General features: G+C 43.7%; 1 protein-coding gene across 1 annotated transcript in view; it reads right to left on the bottom strand.

Annotated features, from left to right (window-relative positions):
• The window catches only part of RNF217 (ring finger protein 217), a 30,492-nt gene that overhangs the window by 3,238 nt on the left and 16,388 nt on the right, over window positions 1-10,866 (bottom strand). The window lies entirely within an intron of this gene.

The following is a 10,866-nucleotide window of genomic DNA, read 5'->3' as shown; positions in this document are numbered from 1 at the left end:
GGAATGTAGAGTGATGGAAAACTTCAAGAAAACTCAAAAAAAGTCATTAAAACCATTACCAGCGTCTTTAACGGTTTCAAAGGAAAACTTATAAAAGACTATTTTAAGGTATGAACTCTCTGTTTTAATAGCCATGTAATTAGAATGTTAGAAAATTATGACATTTGGTACCAAAATTATTAAAAACTTAAACCCCTGAACTAGTGACTAAGTACACAGAAATGGAGTCTGCAGAAAGGGCTAAGCTTTTGAGTGGAATATTTCCTTTGCAGACACAAAGAACAGTTTCTAAGCTAATTTCATTTAAGGACTTGTTGACACACATTTGACAAACGAACTCAGAGCTGAAATAAAGCATGGGTGAGTGTCTTTTCCCTTCTACCTGTAAATACGAAGTTATGAGTACTGTGTAGTTCCAGGATCTTACAGGATAAAATGACCTTTCATTGCCACAGGACAGTATCTTTGGATTATCAAGGCATTCATTCTAAAGGTTAGAATTTAACCACAAAACACCTTTTCTTGTTATATAGCTACTACATTGAAATCCCTTACCTTTGTTTACCTTCCTAAATTAAAATTAAGGAACAAGTTAACATGAGATAAACAAAACTTGCACAAGCTACCATCAGTAAGAGTACAAACAGCAATCACTGCAAAGCAGCAGATACGTACCTCTTACTCCAATCACTTTTATCAGCATTGATGAAACAAGTGTAAAATGGTCCATTTTACACACCTGAATCCGACATTACTTAGTATCTAGTTCCAGTTTACACACACCATTTGTCATAGCGTGAAGGATTATGAGGCTCTTAATCAGAGAGGGAATCGTAACACACCAAGAAATGCTTCTGCGACTGAGGACATTTATTGCAGGCATTAAACTTCCTGAACATCCACTGTCCTGCGGCTGTTGACTGCTGGCAGAGACAGCAAATGTAAAACTTGCCTCAGACCTGAAAAAAATCTTGGGCCATTAGACCATGTGGTAAGGAGCCGGTTTGGTAACTTTCTAAGATAGTTTTTAAGGATAACTTAAAAAGAAATGGTTGTAAATAGAACAAGCCTCAAGAAGGACCCTTTTTACAACTCTACTCAAACTAATGGTAAACAATTTCTCTTGTTGGGTTACTCAGCGTGAAGATTTCAACATCTGTGGTAATGTAAATGCCACCTGTATTTGCAGATGCCTCAGAGAGGATGCATGACTTGTGATACGGAGAATGAGGTTCTTCTGCAAAATGAAGATACATTTAAGAAAACATGAGGGAGTGTTTTTCTCTTGCATGGCTTTGGGTTTGTTGTGGGTCTTAGGATAATATGTATAAAACCCCATAAATTCTTAGAGAACTCTTAAGAGAATTTGCCGTATAAAAATTAATATACTAGTTTTAGAAAACAAACTAATTAACAAATGAAATCACTAGCCAATGAGAAACAAAGTTTTGTCTTCCAAATCTAAATATTATTATTATACGTTTAAGTAACAGAGCCACTGAAAGTATCTACTTAACAAATCAAACCCGTCATATCTCTGTAGCTTTAAGTTCTAAAAGAAGATTGCATCTGTTTTTAAAGAGTCTTATCAAGTGTATATAGATGACTTGCAAATCTGAATGACTTCAATGACATAGTTTCTAATGAAGATTGTATGCTAGGAATCCATGCTTCCTCCTGTGGTGCTCAAAACCACACATAAAGTGAATGAATCTTCCACCCTGTCTTGGGATAGGAGTCCACATTGATCAGATCTGAAACCATGCTGCTTTCAGAATCCTATTTGAATGTTTTTGGTAAACAAAAATGTTTCATTTACTTCAATGGCATTACATGTTCTGTCCTGCTACATATCCAGGAAGCACCTAGCAATTGATTTGGAATGTAACTCACACAACTGAATTCAGGTGGTACTTCAGTGGCATCTGAAGTACAATCACAGAATGCTTTGGGTTGGAAGGGACATTCAAAGGTCACCTCGTCCAACCCTGCTGCAGGAAGCAGGGACTTCTTCAACTAGATCAGGGTGCTCAGAGACCCCTCCAACTTGACCTGGAATGTTTCCAGGGATGGGACTTCTACCACACCTGTGGGCAACTTGTGCCAGTGTTTCTTCCACTATCTCCTGGAATGTTTCCAGGGATGGGACTTCTACCACACCTGTGGGCAACTTGTGCCAGTGTTTCTTCCACTATCTTCATTGTAAAAAATTTCTTCCTTATTTCTAGTCTAAATCTACTCTGTTTTAGTTTAAAACCATCACCCCTAGTCCTGTTCCAATAAACCCCGCTAAAAAGATTGTCCCCATCTTTCTTGTAGGCCCTCCTTAAGTACTGAAAGGTCTCCCTGGAGCTTGCTCTTCTCCAGGCTGAACAACCCCAGCTCTCTCAGCCTGTTCTCATAGCTGAGGTGTTCCAACTGTCTGGACATTTCTGTGGCCCTTCTCTGGACCAACTCCAACAGGTTCATGTCCTTGCACTGAGGACTCCAGACCTCGACACAGTACTCCAGGTGAGGTCTTACCAGAGCAGAGCAGAGGGGCAGAATCACCTCCCTTGACATGATGGCCCTTCTGACGCAGGCCAGGATACGGTTGTCCTTTTAGGCTGTGAGCGCACAGTACCCCCAAGTCCTGCCATGCAAGACTGCCCTCAATCACATTATCCCCCAGACTGTATTGATACTAAGGACTGCCCTGACCCAGGTTCAGGACCTTGCATTTGGCCTTGCTGAACCTCAGATAGTTCACACATGCCCATCTCTCAATCTTGTCCAGGTCCTTAAGATAGCATCCCATGCCTCTGGAGCGTCAGCTGCACCACTCAGCTTGTTTTCATCTGCAAACTTGCTGAGGTTGCACTCAATCCCACTGTCTATGTTATTGATGAAGATACTACAGCACTAGTCCCAGCAGGGACCCCTGAGGGACACCACTTGCTCACATTATCCCCCAGACTGTATTGATACTAAGGACTGCCCTGACCCAGGTTCAGGACCTTGCATTTGGCCTTGCTGAACCTCAGATAGTTCACACATGCCCATCTCTCAATCTTGTCCAGGTCCTTAAGATAGCATCCCATGCCTCTGGAGCGTCAAGGACCTTGCATTTGGCCTTGCTGAACCTCAGATAGTTCACACATGCCCATCTCTCAATCTTGTCCAGGTCCTTAAGATAGCATCCCATGCCTCTGGAGCGTCAGCTGCACCACTCAGCTTGTTTTCATCTGCAAACTTGCTGAGGTTGCACTCAATCCCACTGTCTATGTTATTGATGAAGATACTACAGCACTAGTCCCAGCAGGGACCCCTGAGGGACACCACTTGCCACTGATTTCCATCTGGACATCAAGCCATTGACCACTACCCTCTTGACGCGACCATTGAACCAATTCATTATCCACCAAACAGTCCACCCATCAAATCCGTATCTCTCCAATTTAGAGAGAAGGATGTTGTGACCCCTGAATGACCCCACTTGTCACCAATCTCCATCTGGACATCAAGCCATTGACCACTACCCTCTTGACGCGACCATTGAACCAATTCATTATCCACCAAACAGTCCACCCATCAAATCCGTATCTCTCCAATTTAGAGAGAAGGATGTTGTGGAGGACTGTGTCACAGGCTTTACAGAAGCCCAGATGTTCACAGCTCTTCCCTTGCCCACCAATGCAGTCACTTCATCATAGAAAGCCGTTAAGTTGGTCAGGCAGGACCTGCCCTTGGTGGAGCCATGCTGGCTGTCTTGAATCACGTTCCTGTCCCCCATGTGGCTTACCACATCTTCTAAGAGGACCTATTCCATGATCTTCCCAGCCACAGAAGTGAGGCTGACAGGTCGGTATTACCCTTTTTAAAAACGGGTGCCATGTTTCCCTTTTCCCAGTCACCAGGGAGTTCACCTGACTGCCACGACTTTTCCAATATCACGGGGATTGTCTTGGCAACTGCATCAGCCAACTCCCTCAGGACTTTGGGATGCTTCTCATCAGATCACATACACTTACGTATGTTCAGGTGTCTCAGGTGGTAACTGTGTCAGACGGCCCCTTTAAACAGTTTGGTCCGAGATGGAACATGGAGCTTTGCAAGAAACCGCCGGGCAGCGGGAGTTTTGGGAGCTCTGCAATAAACAATAGATAGCGAGCTTTTTCAGGAGAAGTGATAGTGGGAGTAGTGGACTAGTTGCAACCAAGCAGACTCTCTCATGATGAGCTCATAATCACGGGCCTTGTGATCAGAGGCCAAGGGATGGGAAAAGGAAAGGAGGTGCCACAACGTTCTCGAACCTCTTATTAAGGAAGAAGAGTAAAGATGAAGTCAAACAACCCCCAAATAGCGACCCAGTAGTGACAATGGGCATGCGCGAAGTTACAGATTATGTGACTGGAAGGTGGAGTTTGGGGTGTCCACACACACGTACTGGCCACACGTTATGTGAGGAGCGGCTTGAACTTTTATTATAAAGGTAGTGCTGTTTGGGCACAGAGACGACGGAGCTACACGGCACAAGGACCACGCTGCTTCCGTGGGGACATCCACAAGGGTCCGTTAACTACCAACACCCCACCTCCAGAACAACCAATGCTGGGGACGATGTCGATTTTGGACATCAATCGCTGGCTTCGGATCGGCTGTTTGGGCACAGAGACGATGGAGCTACACGGCACAAGGACCACGCTGCTTCCGTGGGGACATCCACAAGGGTCCGTTAACTACCAACACCCCACCTCCAGAACAACCCATGCTGGGGACGCTGTGGATTTTGGACATCAATCGCTGGCTTAGGGTCGGTATGTATATGAACTAAGGTAACTTTTCCTTTCCCTTTTTCCCCCTCAATTCATCATGATGAATTGCACTTGGACAGGAGGGAACGTTTATGCTCCCCTCGAATGTCCACAGGGTGCATCACTAGTTGTCTTAATCATAGTAGCAGTAATTTTAGCTGTAATACTTCGGAAGCCTAAATTACAACTGTGTTTTATGAGACTCCACGTTTAGTCTTGTTTTTAGATCAAATAAACCCTATTATATTTGTGTGCCTGTTTGTGTGCATGTCTGTGATTTTAGCCACCCCGGGATCCTGCAGACCTACTGGAACAGTAACAAACCTGATCTCTTCTTACAGTGGGAAGGACTTTGCTTCCCAGTTCCCGTCTTGCGGTCCATCAACTTGGGAGGTTTGAGAAGAGAGGTTGTTAGTGAAGACTAAGGCAAAAAAGCAGAGAGCCTCAGCCTTCCCCTCGTCTGTTGTAACCAGCTTGCCAGTCTTTCTTATCAGAGGGGTTATGCTCTCTTTAACCTTCCTTTTCTGATTTACATACTCATAGAAGCCCTTATTCTCTGCATCCCTTGGCACAGCTCCAGCTGTGCCTTGGCCTTCCTGACCTCATCCTTACACATCTGGGCAGTGTCCCTATACTCTTCCCAGGACACCTGTCCCTGCTTCCACTGCCTGTGCAGTCCCTTCTTGCCATTTAGATTGACCAGCAGGTCTTGATTCAGCCATGCTGGTCTCTCCCCTTCCTTGCCTCATTTCTTACACCTCGACAGCTCCTGCACTCCAGGAAACTGTCTGCTCCAGTCCAAGATTTGCCAGCTCTGTTCTGCTTCCTTGTCCCTGAGGGCCATTTCCCAGGGCATCCTATTGATTTAACTCCTTGAAGAGCTGGAATTTTGCTTTGCTAAAATTCAGGGTCCTGACTATACTCCTTGTCTGACCCATATCCCTCAGGACTGTGAACTCCACCAGTGCATGATCGCTGCAGCCCAGGCTGCCTCCAATCTTGACATCACCGATGAGTCACTTGCATTGGTGACAATCAGGTCCAGTATTACATCTCCTCTGTTGGGGCTGACTATTACCTGGCTTAAGTAGTTATTGTCAGTGCATTCCAGGGGCCTCCTGGATTGCCTACAGCTTGCTGCGCTACTTTTCCAGCAGATGTTGGGTTGGATGAGAGCCTGCAAGCATGATGCCTCCTGTACGTGGAGTAAGAAGACTTTGTCAATACACTCCCCTTGATCAGGCAGCCTGTAGTAGACACCAACCACAAGGTTCCCTTTGTTGCCTCGGTCTCTAATTCTTAGCCATAAGCTTTCCACCTGCTCATGGCTCTTCATGTGCTATCCATTTCTTGATGTAGAGGACAATGCCTCCACCCCTCCTTTCTCACCTATCCCTTCTGAACAGTCTGAGGTCATCATTAGTCGCAGTCCAGTCATGGGATTTGTCCCACCAAGTTTCAGTAATGGTAATCAGGTCGTAGCTTTCTAGCAGTATGGTAGCTTCCAAATCCTCTTGCTTGTTGCCCATGCTGCGTGCATTGGTATAGAGGCACTTCAGAAGAGCTTTTGGTCATGTCACCTTAGAGGAACACGCCCTAATTCCTTTGAGAAGTTTCCCTGTTGGCTCCTATTACCTCATGAGCCCCCGACTCAACTGTCCCCTGCACGCCTCAGAGTAATAAGCTGAGGACTCGCACTAGTATCCCATCCCTTGTAACTACGGCACGTCATCCCACAGCTTGTCACATGCAAGCCTGATACTATTATCCCCCTCCACCTTTAAATCTAGTTTAAAGCTCTGTCAATGAACCCTGCAAGCTCCTGAGCAAAGACCCTCTGCCCTCTTTGAGAAAGGTGAATCCCATTTGACACCAGCAAGCCTGGTGCTGTGTAGACCATTCCATTGTTGAAAAACCCCAAATTGTTGTAGTGACACCAGCCATGAAGCCAGGTATTAATCAACTGGATCCGTATATTCCTTCCACTGTCACTACCCACAACTCGAGTGGGTAGTGATCACCAACCGTCCCAAGACTCTCTTGATCACTCTTTGGACTCCAGATTGCAGGTTCCTCTCCACCCACACGGAAAATCAGTAATGGGTAATAGTCCAAGGGCTGTACAGTAATGGGTAATATTCTGACAGCTGTACCAAGCTAGGAAGTTTCCTTGCGATGACCTTAATCAGGACACCAGGGAGGTAGCAGACTTCCCTAAGAGGAGGACCTGCCCAGCACATTGGACCTTATGTTCCCCTCGGAAGGGAGTTGCCTACCACTCTAACCCTTTTCTTCCTTGCGGAGGTGGTCGTGATACAGGGGTAGATGTTTCTGACCTTGGAGACACCTCTGATATAGATGGACTGTCATCCACATTGTCCACTGACTGCCCTTCCACATCCACATATCTCATATCTGTTGTACAGAGGCACCTGGGAGGGTGAGGTGGGCAAAGAGGAAATTTGACTGCTGCCTAAGCACGGACTTATCTCCATTCACTTCTTTCAGTTAGGCTGCTGCCTTCAGCCTGGCAGGGTGGGGGGATACAGGATTCCTTTGACCTTTGCTATTTTCTGGTGGGTGCTCCCGTTTCTGTCTCAGGGAGGACAGCTTGGCTCCACCAGTCTGTCTCTGGCTTAGCCTCCCTGATGCTCCTTAACCCTTCTCCTTCCTCTCACAGCTCTGCCACCAAGCTGAGCAGATTGTTTGCCTGGTCACAAGGCACATGGTTGTCCTCACTGCTGCCACCTGTGACCAGTGAAAGACTCCGGGACTCAGTCATTTAAGACAGCTGATCATGGTTCTTTTTTTTCTTTTTCCCCCTGTGCAATTCATCACTACCTCCAGTTATAACCAAACATTCCACATTCAACAACTTAGAGATTTCATTCTTGTAGTAATTATTTGGCTAAGTCCATTAGGACTGAAAGACAACTGCAATTTCACCTTACTTACTGGTCACAGGACAGTTTCTCTAAAAATATGCTGACTAAAGAAGGGAGAGGAACGTCATCAACACTGCTTCTGCTCCCAGGTCATCATCTTCTCCCTGTGATTTCTATTACCTTTATAAATCCATTGGTTTATGAAGAAAAGTATGTTTAATTTTATGCTGCTGTAAATGCTTTTCCATTGTTTTTATTACAGAACGGTTTGTGATTGCAGGCACAAACATTTCTTCTCAACGGAACCCAGCATAGCACGCCAGCCTGCCACAAAGCATTCTTTCCTTTCTACAGACCCTGCTCACCCAGATCTGGCAGAAACAAGCCAGAGAACCTTCCCCATACAAGGATACAAAATCATCACGTTTACTTTAAGTATTTTTTTCTCCATAATAAGAAAGTAAAAAGTCACAGAAGAAAATACATCTAGCAGCACCTCACCAGTCTCCCACTGACAGCCAAGGCAACATTCTCTTACCTCCCACTACTTGGCTAACTAGCAGAGACATTTACTACAGGAAATTCAACTGTTGTTTCTTGCTACATGTCACTAAAATTCAGACTGTGCTTTTAATGGCCTCTCTCTCTTGCCATTTCCTTCCCACATCTTCTGCTGAGTCTCAGAATGGAATCAAAATCCAGGCTTGTGCAGTAACACCTACTGATGACAATTAACATACTTACATGCACAGTCCTAGCTACCACGAGTTCACTGAGACCAGGCATGATCCTTAACTGGAATTAACAGTTCTGTGTTTTCAACTTGATCTTAAATGATTAAGATTAGGAAGCTTCAGTTCAGAACACAACAACAGAAAAAAAAAAATTAAAAAAAGTCTAAGATCATGATGAAGAATCTGATGGAAGGAAGCCAGGAAGGTAAGCAAACTATTATTATTTACTCAATTTCATTATAACAAAAGTAACCAATGAAATTATCAAGAATCAATCAAAAAAACAGAGTACTGGAAGTACTTTCTCGACACAACACACGGTGAAATCCTACAGCCCCTACCAGAGATGCTGCAGAAGCCAAAACTTAAGAACTGTGTAAATGGGTGAAGCATACATCTACTGAGAGTTATTAAGCAAAGGTTCAGATACAAACCTTAACTAAGGAAGTGTCTAAAACAACGATTACTGGAAAGAGGCAGGGACTGAGATCTTATTTTTAACTGACCACTGTTGAGGATAAACTCACTGGGCAGACATTTACGTATGCCCAATTAGCAGGCACAGATTAGTTCTGTGGAAATTTTAGAGAGAGAGCTGATAGTGCCAGACTTCCACCATTCCAGATGGCAGAACCCACAAACTGAACTGATTCTCCATCACAGTTAGGGATTATACCATCTCGAAAGAAAAATGTCAGGAGATACAATCTTACAACAATATAATGCCTTCTTAGAAAAACGAGCACGCCCCCAAGTGTGCTGTGTGGAAAGCAGTACAGAAACCTAGACTGGCTCACATATGCCAATCACAGCCCAAATCTAATGTAGTGGAGGAAGAGCAGCAAGCTGAATTCCTGAATTTCAGTCTGATGTAAATTGCTGAAACTGTTATATTTCGATTTTCATGTAAGACTTGTGTTCGGGCTCTGGAGCATCGTGGTAGTTATTCATAAAGTGTATTGGGTTCGAGATTAAAATTGAGAGCTCTAGAGATGACAGGGATTAAAGGTCAATGAGTATCAATGCAGAATTCTTTGAGTAATTGTCAACTTGGGTGTTAACAAGCTGTTGTAAAAATGAGGGCAATTACTCCATGTGCTGGCAGGTCAGCTCGCTGTTTCTCTTCAAATGATGACGATTCCTGGGAGAAATAGCACCACATGACAGAGGTCATCCTGGAAAGAAGCTTTTAACAGAAAACCCAACGAGAAATTTAAGCTGAGGCTTTGACCTTTGCTAATCTTCCTTGGTTTACTATTTAAGGCAAATCACGAGTACACTTGCAAACAGGAAATGGATGTAAAATATCTCACACCTTTTCTATGTCTATTCTATTCATATAAATATGAACATATACCTCTTCACCACTGAACTTCAACTCATTTATGCACTTCTGCAGTTCTTTATTGCCTTCAAGTAACTGTTAGCAGATAAACTAATTTTCTTTCATAGTAGTGAAAGCTATTTCTTTTCAAAAGGAAAAGATAGCATAGTATTGTTCCCTAAAACAACAAACAGGGAAAATAGAAAATAATTTGCATGTAGTACATGCACAGTATTTTGGACTTTGTACATGGCATTAAAACATGTCAACTGCATATTTAGATACCTTACATGTAAACCATTGCAAAAATTAAGACAATTATAACGAATTTTTTTAGCAGATCTATGTTGTGGTAAAACTAACTTATTTTATATTTGTATCTCCATTGAACATAGAAGGTCTAATCTTGGAATGAGGTGACCCATGACTCTGCATGTGAGCAGCAGAGATTTGGTACTGTCTTTGCGCATAGTCCCTTGCTAATTACAGATACTAATTCCACCCAGTGTGCAAAGGTCCATTTTCAAACAGCTTACATTGTTTGCCATTGTTGCATTTACTGAAAGCTTTTCTGCAACTTTACTAAGTGCTTTGAAACAGTTCTTGCCTTTTAAACCTAAATTTATTCAATCACAGTTTATACCCATGTGCTCTACTGCCAGCATTGTCTTTAATCTAAATTAGATCTTCTCATACCTTGGAATTTATCTTTACAAAATGATTCAGAATAGGCACATCTAATAGTTTTGAGCTTTCCCATTTGTTTCTGTATATTTCATTCACCTCTCTCAAAGTTCATTCTAAAGCCTTGCAAGTTCCTCAGGTCACACTAACAGGCCTGGATAACTTATTACCATTTGCTGAATGTGCATTCCAGGCTTGTGAGTCTCCCATAACTTTGCAAAGCAGCAAAATCAGCATTCTTATTACCAGGCCTGCGAGTTTGTGTGCCAGCTCTGGTGTTACTCTAACACGACAATCACCCAGTTTTCTTACAGGAACTCGTCTGTCTCAGGCGTTTTCACAGCAGGTCTGCTGACTGACTTCCACGTGTTCAGTCTCTTACCTTTACCTCTACACTCAACATCACCCATTGGTAAGCTCAAAGCACGTCCTCACCCTAGGTGAAT

Source organism: Buceros rhinoceros, unplaced genomic scaffold (assembly GCF_000710305.1).
Source record: "Buceros rhinoceros silvestris isolate BGI_N320 unplaced genomic scaffold, ASM71030v1 scaffold1533, whole genome shotgun sequence".
Taxonomy (NCBI): Eukaryota; Metazoa; Chordata; class Aves; order Bucerotiformes; family Bucerotidae; genus Buceros; species Buceros rhinoceros.
Note: the sequence above shows the minus strand (reverse complement) of the source record. Positions and strands in the feature narration are given on the sequence as shown.